At 38.3% G+C, this 20,529-nt stretch overlaps 1 pseudogene; it reads left to right on the top strand.

Annotated features, from left to right (window-relative positions):
- Positions 1 to 8,858: 8,858 nt before the first annotated feature.
- Positions 8,859 to 16,328, top strand: LOC125238804 (annotated as a pseudogene).
- The last annotated feature ends 4,201 nt before the right edge of the window (positions 16,329 to 20,529 follow it).

The raw sequence follows: 20,529 nt of genomic DNA, 5'->3' as shown, positions 1-20,529 counted from the left end.
CGGGAAATGCTTTTAGTTTTCGACCAGTTACTGTATGCATGTTATGAAGTCATGCATGCCTTAATTCACCAAAAACTCAACACATAGATTTTGCAAGTTTTGCATCTCGCTATCAATCTGTCTATCATTTACAGTGTTTTACAAATATAATATACTGAACCGTAATAAAATTGTTTCGTTTTATAACCTCCATAATCTCCAAACCTATGATTTTTGAATAATACCACATGGTGGCAAAACAAGCCAACGGCTCGTCTGGTGGTAAGTAGTCACCGTAGCCTAAGGATGCTTGCAACTCCAGAAGTATTACTTGCACGATGCTGGCCCTTTCGCAATCTGTATAATATACTCCTGTTTTGAAGAATTCCATGTTGTACACCCTTAGTAAAACGGCACGGAGCTGATTTAAAATGAAATGAAATATTTATTTTCCAAGTAGGTATATTACAATGCGCTTATGAACGTCAAAATTAAACTACGCCGGCTCTAACCCTACGCCTCAGCCTCGAGAAGATTTCAGTCCCCCCTCAGTTGGAGGGGGGTATCCACTATGGGACCGGCAAGAAACATTCCACAGTCGGTCGTGGGAGGAAACTCTTAAACCGCACAGTGCAGTGCAGGCTCCCCGGGGTGAGAGAAGGAGCACGCAGCCGACGGTAAGCGCGGCGGTGGTAGAAAGCGGCCGTTGGCATCATGGCAAACAATTCATACGTGACCCCATGTCTGGCTCTGGTGCGCCAGTACGCAAGAGCGATACTTAGAGATAGATTGCAGATGTGTTACGGACACAAGTTTCGTCCGTGAGCTGCTGTTTAGCTTTGGTTTTTTTAGGAAGTGTCCTTTCTATTCATAAGTACTATTTCATCATCATCATATCAGCCCTTTATCGCCCACTGCTGAGCATAGGCCTCTCATCTAGTACGCCACTTGTCCCGGTCCTGAGCTAGTCTCATCCAGTTGTGACCCTCAATTTTCCGGATGTCGTCCATCCCAACGAGCTAACGGATGCCAAGCGCTTCTTACATCTGTGAGCGAGCGGCCACCATTCTGTTAACATTTTAGTCCATCTGCCATCACTCTGCCTAGCAACATGTCCCGCCCAACTCCATTTTAGTTTGGTAATGACGAAACCCACGTCTAGCACCTTGGTGCGACGACGGATCTCGGCATTCCTCACCCGATCTTGAATCTTGATACCGAGCATGGCGCGCTCCATGGCTCTCTGTGCAACTCGGATCTTATGCACAGCCTTTTTAGTGAGCGTCCATGTTTCGGCACCGTAGGTCATGGTGGGCAAGACACATTGGTTAAAGAGGCGAGTCTTCAGGCATTGTGGAATGTTAACAGGTTTTGAGGATGTCCGCCAACTTGTTGAATGCCGCCCAACCCAGCTGGGTTCTCCTAGAGATCTCCTGCTCCTGTTGTGTTTTGTCAAAAGATAGAACATGTCCAAGATAGACGTAATGCTTGACAGACTCTAGCTCTTCGTTCCCCACCATAATGGTTGAGACCGAATCACCAGAGATGTTCGTCATTACTTTAGTCGTGGACATATTCATCTTAAGACCTATTTTCAAAGAAGCATGGTACAGGTGTTCGACCATGCCTTGGAGCTCTTCTAGGGTCTCGGCGAACAATACAATATCGTCGGCAAACCTCAGGTGCGACAAGAAGACACCATGGATGTTGATACCAGTTTTGTCCCATTTAAGCGTTTTTATGACGTCTTCTAGTACCGTCGTAAAAAGTTTGGGTGAAATGGTATCTCCTTGGCGCACCCCCCTACGGATGGATATTGGATCACTGAGTCTATGAAGCCGGACTTGCATTGTTGCCGAGCTGTATAGCTCCCGGAGCACATCCACATAGCGAGCATCAACTGAGCAGCGATAGAGAGAGTCAAACACAACCCAATGTCCGACACTGTCGAAAGCCTTTTCGTAATCTACGAATGCCATGCAGAAAGGACGGTTGTATTCGTGACTTTTCTCCATAAGTTGCTTTACTACGTTAGTAGTACCTACTAGAAGTACTATTTATTTTGTGGTTACAGTCCAATATTATTTACCTACGTTAAAGATCAATGCAGATTTGGAGATGATGTCCAGCTATTTGATCTCATCACGAAAAAAACTAACTTAATCACAAATTCATCACTGGATTTGTATGTGAGGTCAGTACAGACGAACACATCGTATATTGTGGTGACCGGACCAATGCTGCGTCAGGTACGTCCGTCTGTTAGGGTGCGCGCACACGGGCGCCAAAGTTGCTCGGCGACTTTCGTATTTGTATGAAAAGTTGCGTCGCCTCGTGTGCGCACCTTCATACTAGCCCATAGATAGACCGAGCGACGGAGACAAAACAGTTTTGTCTCCCGTCTATGGGGGCCCTTACGATTTTTAAGTTGACATTTTGTGTTTAAGGTTATGTTGTAGTTGTAGAAAAATGTAAATAGAAATTGATATCTTGTATAAAATACGATAGTAAATGTAGAAAGTAACTATACAAGTGAACATTATTAATTCACTAATGTTTTCTATAAAGTACTTAATATTATTTTGATCATCGTAATAGGTACATAGTGTAACTATCAAAAATTTACTTGTATGGAACTAGAATGGAGTTTGTAACCGAAGTGTCCGAGTTTGTGCGATTGAAGGAGGAGCCCGCTGAGCCAGAAGCTGAGCCCGAGCGGCGGCCGCCCGGCGCGGCGCGAGGTGAGTGTCCGGGTGTTTCTCGCGTGCATTTGGCTTCACGACATTGGCAGTGATTCTAACAGCCTCGCCGGTGCAATTTTTACAGAACTATCTTCTTTGTAATTATGGCGTTTACTTAACTCTTGTATATGCTATTAAAATCGTTGCCAAGTAAATTTGTTCTGAGTCTAATCTTAATCGTTTTACTTAGCAGTGCACATCAACGAAGAACCACAGAATGAACATCAGTCAGACAGTGACGAAATGGAAGATTGTTTGCAACACACAACGAGTGAATACGAAATAAAGGAAGATCCCTCATGCTTTGAAAATATTGTGAGCGATGTGATACATGGCTTGTGTGACGGTAGAGTGAAGGATGAGGTTATGCAGCCGGAGTCTGTGCCACAGATCCCACAGACAGCCATATCTACAGAGATTGACCATAATTTGATGTTTGTTGTGCAGGTCGCATTGGCCATACGCTTCGAGATTGCTCTGTGACACTTGAACACATCCCACATATCGATGTGCTAGCTAAGCGACAAGGCACAACTAGTAGCGACACTGAGTCCGATACTGATAAATTTACATTTAGAGATGAATTTCACACTGAAGAGAAAGAACCATTATGTGATCTTTGTGGTGAAAGATTCAGTGTAAAATCAGATTTAGTGAAACATGTCATAGATCATATCCACAGACCTCCGAGCATGGAACAGGAAGCCAGTGCGCAGGGCAATGGTGAGTGAATAGAATAGAATAGAATTTTATTGTATAACTGTGTACATGCATAGGTGTTTTTTGTTATTCAAGAAGTATCAACAGTTGCCTGCTAGGGCGTACAATTATGGTAGGTAACCTACCCATTTTATAACTAAGCTTATTATCTAACATTACATAGGTGTCTTATTAACTAGCAAAAAATTCTTTTGTGTCATAAAACACTTGCTCAATCAGCCAGCTCTAGAGCTTACATTTAAACATAATTCCGTCTAGCGCTTTGATATTGAGAGGAAGATGGTTGAAAATATGGATAGCCATAATAAACATGCTCTTTTTGTACATAGAGTTGTTAACCCGTGGAAGATATAGGTCATATTTGTATTGGTCTCTTATATTATTTTTTAATGATGACTTTTTAACAAAATATGCAGCTTGACTCTTTATAACTATACATAGCTCTAAGATATAAATACTTGCTAATGTCAAAATACGTTTTTCTTTAAATACGTCACGAAGTGAATCTTCTGTGTACATACGATATACAGTTCTTAAGCATTTTTTCTGTAATTTGAATGTTTTATGTACATCTACAGAATTACCCCAGTAGATAACTCTGCATGTAAGTAAGGGATAGACATTTCCATAGTAAGCATTTAGTACAATATTTTCTCAACATGTTTGAGCAAGTAGAGATAAGGCATAGCAACTACTGGATATCTTAATAATTATTATTTATATGTTCAACTTCAATATGAGTCTTCCAATTTAAGTGAGAGTCTATTTTAATCCCAAGAAAACTAGCACTGGTCACAACTAGCACTAGTCAGTGTATTTAGTTGATGACCGAATTAAAACCGGCCAAGAGCGTGTCGGGCCACGCTCGGTGTAGGGTTCCGTAGTTTTCCGTATTTTTCTCAAAAACTACTGAACCTATCAGTTCAAAACAATTTTCCTAGAAAGTGTTTATAAAGTTCTACTTTTGTGATTTATTTCATATTTTTTAAACATATGGTTCAATTATTTCGATTATTTCCGAAAATATTAATATTTTCAAAAAACGATCTTAGTAAACTCTTACTCATTTTTAAATACCTATCCAACAATATATCACACGTTGGGGTTGGAATGAAAAAAGATATCAGCCCCCACTTTACATGTACGGGGGGTACCCTAAGAAAACATTTTTTTCCATTTTTTATTTTTGCACTTTCTTGGCGTGATTGATATACATATTGGTACCAAATTTCAGCTTTCTAGTGCAAACGATTACTGAGATTATCCGCGGACGGACGGACGGACGGACGGACGGACGGACGGACGGACGGACGGACGGACGACAGACATGGCGAAACTATAAGGGTTCCTTAGTTGACTACGGAACCCTAAAAATGATAGAAATTTGTATTGTGTTGTGCCTGTAATCATTATTAAAATGGCATATATAAATTGGCTGTGCGTTTGAATACTTTCTGCAGCTGTTCTTAATGATTTACGGATATGAAACATAAAATAATTAAATTCAAAATATAACTGAAGAAAAGTGAGCAAACACTTTATTTTACTGTGGAAAAATTGTAGGTGTTTTGCAGAGTACCTAATGTGATTACAGTAAAAATATGTTTGTGATATTTTATCATTATTAATACTGTCTAAAATGTTTTAGCATTTGCTGGTCAGTGCCAGCAAGAGCAGGAGCGGGCTTTATGCCGAAAATACGCGATCCAGGACTGCCGCGTGCGCCTCGAACGGCTCCGACACCAAGAGGCTCTTGCCGCCAACGACACGCAACACACGGATACGGAAATTGATGCGGAGGATATACACACTAGAGTTGACAATGGGAAACCGACTTGTGGTCTTTGTGGAGATAGTTTTGCTCTGAAATCAGATTTGGATCAACATATCATGACTCATATCCATATGCCGACCGCACAGCGTTCACAAGACCCGAGTCCGGAGAAGGAATCGGACACTGAAGAGAAAAACATCGACATTGACTGTGAGAACGAACCTACTTGTGAATTTTGTGGCGAAAAATTTGCTCTAGACTCAGACTTGATGAAACATGTTATGAGACATATAAATGTAGATCGCACTAAACAATTGTATGAAAAGTCAGGAGTTCATATGTATGAGTGTGACATTTGCGGTGAAACATTTCATCAAAAAAATACCTTAAAAATTCATATAGAAACTCACTCTACACAGTCAAAGTCTAAGGACTCTAAATGCGATAACATAGGAGAAAAATCTTACTGTTGCGAAATATGTGCAGAGCGTTTCCGAAGTAGATACCTATTGAATAAACATAGAAGAGTTCACCCTAATATTTATGCATATTATTGCGACGTATGCAAAAAACGATTTAAAACTGCTTATGATTTTAAAAATCATATAGGTATACATAGTGACATAGGACCATATTCGTGTGAAGTGTGTAAAAAACAATTTAAAACTGACGCTTATTTAAAACTGCATACTCAGATTCATAGACCTACACAGTCATATTCGTGTGATGTGTGTAAAAGACGATTCAGAACTAAGGCTACTCTAAAACGACATATTCTGACTCATATAAGACCATATTCGTGTGATATATGTAAAAAAGGATTTTTGACTGTCAATTCTTTAAAACAACACACATTGCATCATAGTGTTGTAAACCCACATGCATCACATTCATGTGACATAAAGAAAGAAGGGTTTTTAACTTGTGTCAAAAAACATACAGGGTTGCATAGTGACATAGGACCGTATTACTGCGACGTATGCGGAAAACGATTTATATCGAAGAGGAATTTAGAAAGACATATAGGGACACATAGTGTTATAAAACAAAATACATGTAGCGTGTATAGAGAAGGATTTGTAACTCTGCTTGGTTTAAAACAACATACTCAGATGGTTCGTGCTGATGTAAAACCATATTCTTGTAACACGTGTAAGAAACGATTTAGGAAAGCGTATGATTTAAAGATTCATGCACAGATTCATGGCAGTACAAAGCCATATTCGTGTGATGTGTGTAAAAAAGGATTTTCAAATATGTCTCATTTAAAAGGACATACAGTTGTTCATACTGACATAAGACCATATTCGTGTGACGTGTGCAATAAACGATTTAAGATTGCGTCCCATTTAAAGGAACATACACAGATTCATAGGGGTACAAAACCATATTCGTGTGATTTGTGTAAAAACCGATTTAGAACAAAATCAAAATTAAAGCGACATACAACTTTTCATAGTGATATGAGACCATATTCGTGTGATGTGTGCAAAAAAGGATTTAGATGTCAGTCAAATTTAAATGAACATATTCTGATTCATAGTGATTTGAAACCATATTCGTGTGATGTGTGCAAAAAAGCATTTAGAACTCAGTCTAATTTAAAAATACATACTCGGATTCATAGTGATATGAGACCATATTCGTGTGATGTGTGCAAAAAAGCATTTAGAACTCAGTCAAATTTAAATAAACATACTCTGATTCATAGTGATATGAAACCATATTCGTGTGACGTGTGCAACAAAGGATTTAGAAGTCAGTCCAATTTAAAAAGACATAATCGGACTCAGATTCATAGTGATATCGATTCCAGTTCTTTTTAAAGTGTTTCAGTTGCCCCTCTGTTTCCTGTTTCTTTTATCCAACCTTACAGTATTTTTTTAAATGTAAAAAAATAAGCTTTCCATAGGTACATCATCGGGTTACTATACCACCTACAGCTAAACACGTCAGTTAGTAAGAATATACGATACACACTGAGCACAAATACCTTATCTCACATACGATCGGAAATAGCTGCTAAAAATCGTTAATAGCTTCACAGCCATTATTATGGGGCGGTAATAGTAACAACCGACTCATCAATTTTATAGTATGTTATTTAAATCTAAATCCTTCATTTAAGTACAGATCGCTTAATATTTATCTTTTATAAACATTAAATCCATACTAATATTATAAATGGGAAAGTGTGTGTCTGTTTGTTTGTCCGTCTTTCACGGCAAAACGGAGCGATGAATTGACGTGATTTTTTAAGTGGAGATAGTTAAAGGGTTGGAGAGTGACAGGCTACATCAGCAATTCCCGTCAACTTTGTACAATGCCACGTCAGCAAATTTTAATTGATCCTATTTTGTTACCAACATTTAGTAATATAATTCGACTTTCGTAAGATATATACAGGATAATTGTTATAATTAAGAAAATATAGATACTAGAGAACCTTAATGACGAAATAAAACTTAATAAAATCTCAATTCATCAACAAAATCTTGGTAACAAAATAGGAATTAATAAAAACAAATTTAACTTTTCCCTTAATTTTTGTACAAAGTTGACGGGAATTGCTGACATTTGATCTCTCTCTAACGCGAGGGAAGCCGCGGGCAAAAGCTAGTTAGCATATAAAATTAAAAAATAAAATTTTAGGGCAATCTGTATACTTAAAAATAAGGGTTGATTGTAAAATTGCCTTAAGGGGGCGTTAATAGCTGGGTCTACCTTACAGCAGCGGCTGGTCCATACAAGCCGATTCCCACCGGCTTGCCTAAAATTGGTTACTAGTAAAGTACCTAATGTTAAGATAGGTTTCTTTTTGCTCAGTGTTGCCTACCAGAAATTTTCACCAGCCGCCACTGCTACCTTATAACACTTTGATCCTCTTTGACTATATGTATTGCCTCTGTTTGTTTCCCAAAGGTCTAAATAAATAAATTACCAAACCTATGTTTTTTTTTATTATACCACATGGTGGCAAACAAGTATATAAGATAGGATATAAGTAAGTACACACACAATGTCACAATTTCGTTTTCTTTCAACCCTTTATTTGCCAAGAGTGGCACTGGAGTAGTTTCATGTGCTCAGCCTATCCCTTCATGGGATACAGGCGTGATTGTATGTATGTGTGTATAAGTAACTAAAGCACTCAAACATTTTACCTTATTACTATCTTTTATAAAATGCTATGTTCCTTGAGAAGAATCATTATTTTATGGCCATTATTTCGATTGGCATGGTATCATAAAAGTTAGCGTGATTTTTGCAGTTTGAACTGCTAAAAGTAATCTTATTCAAACGTTGTCTTCGTAATCCATTTCATCCCCCTTAGGATGTGAATTTTGAAAAATCCTTTCTTAGTGCTCCTCTACATCTTATAAGCAACCGACGTGCTTTTGAAATCTCTAGGCCCAACGGTTTCGGCTGTGCGTTGATATATCAGTCAGTCAGCAAGTCAGTCAGTTTCTTCTTTTATATATTTAGATTTAAATAAAAGAAGTATTGGTTGTTGCCCGTCGGTATACTTATTAATAAAATGATAATGTTGTTGTTGTTGAATATTCGGACGCCACAGGTCACTCTAGAGCTACATATTTACATCACCTTGAATGTCCGATAACATAAATAGACGCTAAATAATCGCCAACTTTGTCAGTCTCAGTGCAGTTTTGCGTTGATAAACCATTTATACAGTCTGCAATTATCTTTAAAAATGTTTTTATCAGTTAGTATCATTGTAGTGATTGTGTTTTTATTGTTTTTAAATTCGATTAAATACAACTATTGGGCAATAAAAGGAGTAAAACATGAGATATGTTTCCCTCTTTTTGGATCCATATATCGGGTTATCACGCACCACCTCTGTTTGTCAGAATACGTCGCAGAGTTGTATTACAAGTATCCAAAAGAGCAGCTCGTCGGATTCTCTATCTGTGGTATGAATGCTCTAGTTGTGAGAGACCCTGAATTGATAAAACAAGTTTTAGCAACTGACTTCCAGCACTTTTATCCGAGAGCACTAAACGTGGACAAGAAAGTGATAGAACCGATGCTCAAGAACTTGTTCTTCGCTGACGGGGATCTGTGGAAGCTACTGCGGCAGAGGATGACACCGGCGTTCACGTCGGGCAAGCTGAAGGCGATGTTCCCCTGATCGTGGAGCGCACGGAGCGGCTGCAGCGCTCCGCCGCCGCCGCCGCGGCGCGCGGCGCGGAGCTGGATGTGCGCGACCTCATGGCGCGCTACACCACAGACTTCATCGGCGCGTGCGGCTTCGGCTTAGACACTGACTCCATCAACGACGACACGTCAGCTTTCCGTCAGCTAGGTAAAAGCATTTTCAGCCCTACAAAAAAACAAGCTATAATCTCTGGACTGAAGTGGATATTCCCGGAAAAGTTCAAGCATTTACGACTGTTGCCGTTGCATATTGAAGATACTACGGTAGGGTTAGTGAAGGGGATAATGATGAAGAGGAATTACAAGCCATCGGGGAGAAACGACTTTATTGATCTGCTTTTGGAACTTAAAGAGAAAGGCACCATTGTTGGAGAGTCGTTGGAGAGCAGGAATCGTGATGGGTCACCACAGAAGGCTGAGCTAGAGTTGGATGAGCTGCTGATGGCAGCGCAGGTGTTTGTGTTCTTCGCGGCGGGGTTCGAGACGTCCTCTTCAGCGACCAGCTATACTCTGCACCAGCTGGCACTGAACCCAGACAAACAGGCCAAGTGTCAGCAGGAGATCGACAATGTCCTCGCAAAATATGATGGGAAACTTTGCTACGATGCCGTCAAAGAAATGAAGTATTTAGAAATGTGTTTCAAGTAAGTTTTATACTAAGATACGAGCAAGTGTGTCATATGGAAAAGTATGTCTGGCCTTCACATTTGGCCTGACCTGTTTAAACAAAGATCAGCTCAGCAGCAGATCAGATACTAATAGCATTTTTTGTTTGAAAGCTAAATTAGGTAGTCGGGAATGTCCACTATGTCGGGGTAGTCTTCAACCTAGCGTTTTCCCGGCCTAGCGTCAAGGTTTCTTCAAAATTTATGTCCTTTTTCCAGAGAAGGCATGCGGATGCTGCCATCACTAGGCTTCCTCATCCGCCAGTGCGTAAGACCCTACACCTTCAAAGGAACCAACGTGAGCATAGACGCTGGCGTGTACATCCTAGTCTCAATCCAGGGTCTGCACAATGACGATCAGTACTTCAAGGATCCGGGGCAGTTTCGTCCGGAGCGGTTCGCTGGAGAGATCCCTAAACATGTTTATTTGCCTTTCGGTGAAGGACCTCGGGCTTGCATAGGTAAGAAGTCTGTTTTCATTTCATAATCCCGGTAAGGGCATTTATTTGTGTGATGAGAACAGATATTTGTTCCTGAGTCATGGATGTTTTCTATGTATATAAGTATTTATATATTATATATATCGTTGTCTGAGTACCCACAACCCAAGCCTTCTTGAGCTTACCGCGTGGGCCTCAGTCAATCTGTGTAAGAATGTCCTATAATATTTATTTATTATTATTTGTTATTTACATTTTAATTTATTTATTTTTTTTTTATTTGGGAGAAGGAGATTCAGGTGTGGAGTGGATGTAGATGTGGTGACCAAGATTGAGATGAGTATGTTAAGGTGGTTCGGGCATGTAGAGAGGATGGATGAGAGGAGATTAACGAAGAAAGTATATGAAAAAAGAGTGGAAGGGTCAGTTGGAAGTGGAACACCTAGAACGGCGAACTTTTCTTGATCAATTCGGGGAAATATTGCAAAAAGGTCAGGTCAGAAGTACTCGAAACCGACGAGCGTGTATGAGAAACGTTATGAAAGTGTGTGAAGCGAAAGTGGTTGTCAGGATTATAAATGGAAATCCGTGATCGCTGCCTACCCCTCTGGGAAACAGGCGTGAGGCGTATTATGTAATTCAGGAGCAATGTTACCCAAACACCGGGTAAGACCAATTAACTCTTACCTTATTTTTAATCAGCGGTGTAGCACAATTTAAAAACGTTGACAGTAAAACTTCAGGGAGATCTTCCGTATATGCACACATAAATAAATAGTGACTGGGCGACCGAGCTTCGCTCGGGGTTCAAAAACTCGTAATTTTGCGTTTCCAGTGACCTTAGAGTCCTTAGACTAAGCTAGATCGATGTTTCACCCCCGAAAACCCCCACATAACAAACAGCGAAATCGTTATAGCGGTTTCAGATCGCCGGTATAAATAAATAAATAAATATACAAGAATTGCTCGTTTAAATGTATAGATAAGATTAATAAGATATTTATACATATATTTAAAAAAATGTCTGGGATGGCTGTCAGAGGCGTATTTCAAGGATTTGGCGTTGGCATCCTGAGCCAGTCAGGATTACCGCCCCGTTAAGTGACGATAAAGTATGAAATTTAAGAAAAAACGCTGCTTCGCTATTCTAAAAAGAGCCTGCCGCCTTTAATACGCCCCTGTATAAAATGAATAAAACAGAAGCAAAATATACTATCACTTTTCTTTTACATGAAGTAATTTTTCAACTACTTTACAGCACTTCTCAGTTGAACTAATTTTGAGGCGTTTGCAGAAAATTCCTATGATTTACTGTGCTTGACGTTCATAATTTGGCACTGCCTCCTAATTAAGAGTTTTGTTATAAGCCAATATTTGTTGCTTCAATCTTCGTGTTTCTTGCATGTTTACCAGGGAAAGTTAATATTTACTGCAAAAAGCCTTGAAAACCTTTGCCCAACATTATCTTCATACAGTACCGTTACCATGGGCTGCCCAAGTGAGAGCCGTATTACTTTACTCAGAAAGTAAGTGAGTTTACGTTTGTTTACAATATATTGTGCCTAACTTCACGCCAAAGAAGCTGCTTCTATCCCTTTCTAAGTTTATCAATAAACGGAGAAAGAACTATAGGCGAATGCTACGCCTCTGGTGTTTACGCGATGGAACTAAAATCATAAGTAAATGTAATTTACCTATCGAAATCTGTCAATATAGGGTCTACTGCAAATTTCGAAACATACGCACTGAGGGATTCTTCCTCTTTCACTTTATACTGATAAGAGTAAAAGAGACTCATGTCCACATGTCGATAACTTCGGTATTCGGTAGTAGGCCTCAAACCATTTTGACGTGACATTTCTGTCAAGTTATACAAAAATCACACGGAATTTTCACAATTATATTTGCAGTTTTAAATAAAATTATGACTAACATATTGCATTAATTTATACTATTACGTGAAATTCAAGATTAGCTAAAATTGAATAAAAAGATAAACCAGTGAACAAATCAAATAAGGTAATGAGTTATTTTTGGCCATCATATTGTACTATTTACAATTGAGATGATTATAATGCTCAAAGCAGTTTTTGGTTTCAGAAAGATGACGGAAGCTATGATTGAAATCAATATTTCCGAACAAACCCGTATGGTATTCAGTCAACATGGAAGATGGTTCAATTGATATTAATACTGTGGCACTCTGGCAGTTATGCTACTCAAAACCTTAGGGCAGCAGAGGGGAGCAGTACCAATTTATAGGTGTTTTTGTTCCGCGATGCACTTAATGGTATTTTTGGCCATGATCATCACAGGTATATGTATAGAAGTGCTCCAATAAAGGAAAAAACCTGAACTCCAAAAAATAATCCTGTTACTAAAATAAAGTATTTCATTAATTGACTTTGTTTATTTGTGATGTTCTTGAGTAGTAAAGAAATAGAAATATATTTTACAGAAAAAGGGTACATAGCATCTTATATAAAATTAGCTTTTGCCCGCGGTTTCGCTCGCGTACTAAAAGAATTCTTATTCAAACATATACAAATAATAACATTTTCATTTGGATCCGTAGGTTTCTATGCAGACGTTTGTCTGCGTTTTTTTTCAATTACCCATATTACTATTGTTTTTAAAAAAGAAATGCTTGCAGTGGTTGTACAAATGTGACACAGCAACCACAGCGTAGGTAGTAGGTAAGAGTAGGTAATGTATTCTATATACACTGAGGAAATTACATATTGTACAACAGAACTCACATAGCTCCGTATCTGGGCACTATTGTCGATGGGTAAAAAGTACTTTCTCGCATTATCGCTTACAATTACCGATTGCCGACCGATTACCCCTATCCCTGTGCCTAACCCTACCCCTATCCCTATTAGGGTTTGTTGGGATTTTCCGCCAAGCAATGAACCGGTAAATGAACTTGAAGGCTGTAGGCATTAAACCCTATAATTTATGAATTTATTATGCACACTATTGGCGCTTTGTAAATAATTTGTAATTGTTTAAAAATACTTCTTTTCATTCATAAAACATTGTATTGTGTAGTTACTAAATAGTCATAAGTTTAGCATTTCAATATGTGCAATATTACTTTTATGATTAACAAAGTAATTGTTATTCCTGTAATTGTTTCTTCTGCTGTATGTTGTATTAAATATTGTATGTTTGTGCTGATTGCCAAGTTGCAAATGCTCCCAATAAATTTAAAAAAAAATTAGCTTTGTCAACTTTGACACTAGGACTTAGCTGAAATGTCAATCGTTGACGCTGAACCATGGACTTTAAATCTATGCGCTAAACGCCGATCGAAATTCAGTCTAGCTCTGTCATGTCAATACGGAAAAGTGATAGAGATAGCTAAGCTACGATAACGATGTTAATCATAATCGTTTGTGCATTTGGCTACGTGCCCTGCCAAAAAATAGATACAATTTTTACTTGTTTCAAAATGCTTTTTCTACTCACTTTTGTATCAAATTATAATCTTCAAATACACCCCATAATGGCCTAATCACCTTCAAAAGTTCTATACCTTACCTTAGACTTTGTTGTTACCTATGTCGATGTCGTTGTAATTGATGTTTGATATGTACGAAAACGCTGAATTTTAGGTTTTTAGTTTTCGTTTCACATCAATTTATTAAATACTTAGCCTGTTACTCAAGAATATTACAAAATAAACAAAGTCACAGAATGAGATACTTTATTTCAGTAATAGGTTAATTTTTTTTTCCTTTGGTTCACTTCTAATATATACCCACGAGATATGGTGTTATGGTGACTACAGGTACAAGTATTGTGCATTGAGGAACTAACATGCCCATGAATTGGTACTGCCTGCTGCTGTAGGTAATCAGTTGATTCTTAACTGCCTCAATCATTATCAATTTGAACAATCTTCTACGTTGGGTTTGCTGAATACCATACGGCTGGCATGGAAATATTGTTTTCAATAATATCTTCTTTTTCTGAAAGCAACCAATATAATCATCTCAACTGTAGCTAAACAGTACAAAATGATGAATAAATATAACTCATTACCTTTGTAAAAGTATCAAACACTGGTTTCATCACTGTTTTATCTTTTTATCGAACTACTGACTAACTGCTACATTTAAGCTGTTCTTTAATTTCACGTAATATTATACATTAATACATATTAGTCATAATTGCATTTAAAATTGCAAATATAATCGTGAAAATGTTGTGGGATTGTTATATAATTTGACAGTGACACATCAGAGTGAATTGGTGGTTTACTTTTACGTTAGTGACTGTCATGATTACTCACGTAAAGTATTGAGTTTTCACTAGAGACTGTCAAATAGTTCTGGTTCTATTGACTTCATACAATCAGAAAGAGAGCGCCTTAGCTGTAAAGTTAGGAACGTATTGAAAACTCGGAGTAAACACGTTAATAACTTATGGTACCGATGAAAATTTTAGTACGTGAGCGTTTCCGCTTGGAGCGCTGTTCAGTTTTTCCATACATTTTCCGTAACTCTCACTGAAAACGTAACGTATTTTTTAACTCAAAAAAGTCATGGTAAGGCTACAGGAGATGGATAAATATGCCGATTCTTCGTTACCTGTTAAAATTACCCATAATCGTCATCTGAAATAAAGAGATTATCGATAAGTTGGTCACACTCTATTGGTATTTTAGGTTGTTTGTTTACGAAAAAACTTATTTACAGAATGTTTTCGCTTAAATCGTAGACTGTACATGATAAGTACTACTTTAAATTGATTAAATGAGTAGGTAACTGTTAGCAACTCGAAACGAAAATATAATAAAATACTAGTTACCGACCTGCATATATCCAGTGCAAAGCTAGGCAAAAACAAGCCACCATCACAAATTTCACACTTTCTTATTGGTTTGCCCGAAATTTCAATAATAACTTTAGTTATTTTATTATTTACTTACAAAATTCAAACAAGTTACGACAGATTTGACATTGACGACTTGACGTTTTGAAAAAAAAACACGTAGGTCAGGCCATAGACTAAGGAAATATGAAACTCTATTATCTATGTATTTTTGCTACCAAAATATAATGGACTTTAGTACTATTAATAATAGATGTCATTTTGATTTGATAGCATTTTTTTTGTGTCGTAATGTTGGGAATCATTGCTTGATGATATTATCATACTATGGAGTGACGACGGGCTGGATAAGATAAATAAGACTGTTTAAATGTTCTCAAAAATCAAGGAGTAAAACTTTTTGTGCCAATGGTGCAAAGTAGCCTCGCTAGAAGTGTAACGGCCCAGCCACGACATAGGTCTAAGCGCGACAGCGGTGAGCGGCAGCCATGCGTGCGAATGAAAAGTCCCATCGCTATGTCTCGCTCCAAAGTATGACCGCCGCTCACCGCTGTCGCGCTTAAAAAGACCAATGTTGTGACTGAGCCGTAAGGCCTGAGTGCACGCTGATATTGGGCGTACAGCGTGGCGGGACGCGCGGCGTGCGTCTCAAATAATTGAAGATCAATACAAGTGTCCTCAGTGGACACTGCATATGGCGGCACGCTCGTCCACCCCGCCGAACCAAACGCTCCGAGCGTCCACTCAAGCTTTAAAGAATGTAACATTTTTTGCAGGAGAGCGTTTGGGTTTGATGCAGTCGCTGGCGGGGTTGGCAGCGCTGCTCCGCCAGTGCTCAGTGGCGCCCTCTGTCAACACCCGCGCGCCTCGAGTCGACCCCGCCTCCTTCATAGTACAGAACATTAAAGGTGGACTGCCGCTCTCGTTGGTGCCTCGCGAGTAGATGTTTATAAGTACCCGTGCCGTGGGTTAAGGAATACCCCCTTTCCACTACCCCATTTGTTACAAACAATGAAGTGTTACATTTGGATTTGATAAAGTAAAAAAAAACCACAGAACACCCTTGCCTCAACTGGCTGGTTTTCAAGACCCTTGATATATTGTCACCTTACAGGGCGACTCGCGGATTTGAAACGACCAATGGCAGCACCGTGCGCTCCCGCCTCGCCCCGCAAGGTTTGGTGATTTGCGTCTCGAACAATATCGCTTGCATTAGGCTTCTAGTCATGCGCGGATCCAGGGGGGGGGGGGTCATGGGGGTCATGCATGACCCCCCTGGAGCCTAGGTTGGCCATACAAATAGACCACGTGACCCCCGCCTGAGGCCTGGGCCTTTACCACGTGACCCCCCCCTGGGCACGAAGCTGGATCCGCGCTTGCTTCTAGTTGGGTGTTTTGTGCCCCTTTCTTCCCGTGGGTGTCGTAGAAGTCGACTGTGAGATTTGGGTTACAGTCTGACCAAAAAGAGCAGAAATTAAAAGTGGCAACATCGTAATGTCACAGTATAATAAAGAGTACTATCGTACAGTATGGCCACTCCTGCTTCCCGCTGAAAGTACCGCCCACCCCCTCGCAGTTGCCTCATCGCCACTGCTCGCTGGATGTTTTGGTGACCGTGCACACTGATCGGTCGCGGTCGCGGTCGCTCGACGGCGGACGTCCGCGTAGTATATTCCTAGCTTAAAGCTCGTAAATCGACCGCGGACGGGAATCTGGACAATGAAATTACACATAACCGTGCAAACTATCGGTCGACGGACGTGGACGTGGCCTTGAGCGCATGGACGTCCGATCGAAATCTGGCTCGCTGGATGTTTTGTTCTGTGCCACTTCTGTGCACACTGATCGGTCGCGGTCGCGGTCGATTTACGACGGACGTCCGCGTAGTATGTTCCTAGCTTAAATGGCCGCAACTTCGTCTGCATGCTAATAAGGACTGTTTCAAAATGCTCCCGCCATTTTAAGAAAATGGCGCCTTTGTTTTTTTTTCGTATTTTTGACTGAACAGAGCTCTTGCGAATTAGCACGAGCTGTGTAGAATCAATGTCATAGGCTTGCCACAGACAGTCTTAAAAATTCATAATCTTAAGATTAGATTAGATTTTTAAAATTAAATGGCCTCAGTCCCATTGGTGGGACTATTTTGCCAGTGTCAAGGTGATAGAGTCTGGCTAGCCAAATATTGTTGACAGATATTTCCTTGTGGTATCACCAATTGTCTATGGTTTAAAAAAAAAGGCTAAAAGTCTGCTGTCAATTTATGTCACTTATTCAAATTGTTCGCGGGTTATTAAGGGTAAATCTTAAATATTATAACAATGACGATACCAAGCGAGGTCCGCAATTTGCTGTTTAAGCTAATAAATAATTACAACCAAGAGCGAAGTCGACGTGAAGCGGCATATAATGAAAAACTGTAATGTTTACAAGTCGTAAACAATATAGTAGGTCGGTGCTCTATTAATATTTTGATACTTTAAGTACTAGTTCTAACATTTGCCTATAACTTTGATTAAGTATGTGAATATAATAAAACTTAAATCTCATAAACAGGAAAAGAGTGTAAAGACAAGGAGAAACTCGAAGAAGCTCTGGAAAGCATTAATAAAATAAAAATATTGGAACGTAACGACTTACTTACGAAAAACCAATATTTAGAAGAAATCAGTGAAGTGACTGGTCAGTAGTAATTTGATATAAAAATATAAAAAATAAAATAAATAATATAATTTAGCCTATATACGTTCCACTGCTGGGCACAGGCCTCCTCTCATGTCTGAGAGGGCTCGGGCTATATAGTCTCCACGCTAGCCCAATGCGGGTTGGAGACTTCACATAAATCTTTGAATTTCTTCGCTGATGTATGCAGGTTTCCTCACGATGTTTTCCTTCACCGTAAAGCTAGTGGTACATATTAAATGATATTTCGTACGTAAGTTCCGAAAAACTCATTGGTACGAGCCAGGATTTGAACAGGCACTTTTAATTTTTTCATCCATTCCCCATTACTACTTGTAATACACGTTAATTATTAATATTTAAATGCTAATAACCATCGTAAAACTTTTAGGTTAATACGTCAAATGCTAACAGATTTTGTCAAATTTCTGTACATATATTAGCAATTTCTATTGATTTTCAATATTAAGTGTGCACAGAAAACAAAAATATTTTCTAGTATCAAAACTATATCTCCTACTATACCAAGTGTGACCAGCCCTAGATTTTTTGAATTTCCCGCCAAAAGTTGGGGCAATATTTCATTAGCCACACTCTATAAGCTAATTGTTTTAGATTTTGGTACGGTAAGTACGACAGTGTTCGGTAGTTGGCACTAGAGATGGGTAGGGGTGAGTAAATACTGAGTATTTACCCGTAATTTACTCAAAGCACCGAGTAAATACTCGTATTTACTCATTTGGGTGAGTATAAACTGTTACCTAAAAATAATTTAAAAAATGAGATTTAAGTACTTAGTCGTGTTTATTTTAACTGTGTGGACATGTTTAAATGAGATTTATATTATTAGAAGCTTATGGGAGTCTTAGTTTGTCGAAAAAAAGGTAATCTTTGTGAGAAAAAAATAGTGATAATGTTTAGTTAGCAGTTTTGTTTTAAGAAAGCAGGTATTTACAGTAAAAGTATGAAACTTCAATGAAATTGATGTTCTAGATAACGGCATGACGTTCGGAAGTGATTGTTAATGTGGCACTTACGACCTTTTATTAAGGGTTTTCTAAAGAAAACTCAAAAATGGCTCAGCTGGTGACATTTAAAGTACTAGTTTTGTGTTTTGTATTATATGGCCAATAATTTGACGGTTTCTGGATATTTTTCCAACAACGAATTCGAAAGTTATAAAGGTATAAACATTATTTCGGCCTTAATTATCGTTTTATTCCAAAACTGTTCATATTATTAAAAAACTTTTTTAGAAACATTCAATTAATTTTTAAAGACCTATCAGATGATGTATAACACACTGGTAATTTCTGAATTTTATTTTTGTGAAAAATAGTTACATGTATGGAGAGCACGTCTTTAAAATAAAATTAATATAAATTTGATTACTTAACTTAGTAGTCGATAACAAAATACACCAATATTTCTAATTTGTATTTCCATTTCAGCACGCGAAATAGTTTATACCCATCAATTTGAGTAAAAACGAGTAAATACGGGTATTTTGAGTAAATACTGAGTATTTACTCGATATTTACTCTTGAGTATTTACTCACTACCCATCTCTAGTTGGCACTTGTAAATTGATAGCTAGATTTTACAAGGGCACGTGGACTATCGGCCGTTGACGACAAAAGAGGGGCTAAACGCGTTTCGAGATTAATTCTTCATCAGCTTCTCACTATAACATTAGTTTACTGCATAATAAGCTATCGATATTACACTTTAAACAAAATTAATGAGCAAAAGAAGGAGAAATTATTCACGACACGATACCGCTAAGATGGCGCCCGTACCGGAAGTCTCATAATCTTAAAAAAAAAAAAATTATAAAAAAAAATTGTATGCAAACTGACAGTTCAAACTGACACTGACAGATCTGTCTGTGTCAATTTGCATAATTTTTTTTTAAGATTATGAATTTTTAAGACTGTCTGTGGCAAGCCATAATAGACACTGAAGAAGGGATTTAAGTAGATAGTGAAATAAGTAGATAGATAAGTATTTAATGCGAAATAATTATCTGCATAATTATACAATATCTAGCAATTAATAACATTATCTAAAACTATAATTAGTACATTACGATACTTACAAGCGTGGCAAAGAAATTCGAAACGAGTTACGAAGTATCTTCGCATTTATTATATTTTACTAAATACGCATTGTATAAATTGCATATCTTACATACTTTTATTTTTATTTACAACTTCCTACATCATTTAGGCACAGTCTAAAATTCATAATCTTAGAAAAGATTTGTATGCAAACTGACACTGATAGATCTGTCAGTGTCAGTTTGAACCATAGATTTATATATTATTAAGCTAGATTGAGTTGTTAGGCCAAAAAGTGTGTCCACATGAGAGGGTAAAGTTGGGGCTGGTATCCCTCTCGCACTTATTGCCAGTGTCAAAATTATTTGAATGACGTCATCACTGTCATTATTTGGGGTTACCAGTCAATATTCAAAGTTACTACCAAATCTACTAATACCGAATTAA

The sequence above is a fragment of the Leguminivora glycinivorella genome, chromosome 24 (genome assembly GCF_023078275.1).
Source record: "Leguminivora glycinivorella isolate SPB_JAAS2020 chromosome 24, LegGlyc_1.1, whole genome shotgun sequence".
Classification (NCBI taxonomy): Eukaryota; Metazoa; Arthropoda; class Insecta; order Lepidoptera; family Tortricidae; genus Leguminivora; species Leguminivora glycinivorella.
This window is presented reverse-complemented; position numbering and strand designations above follow the sequence as displayed.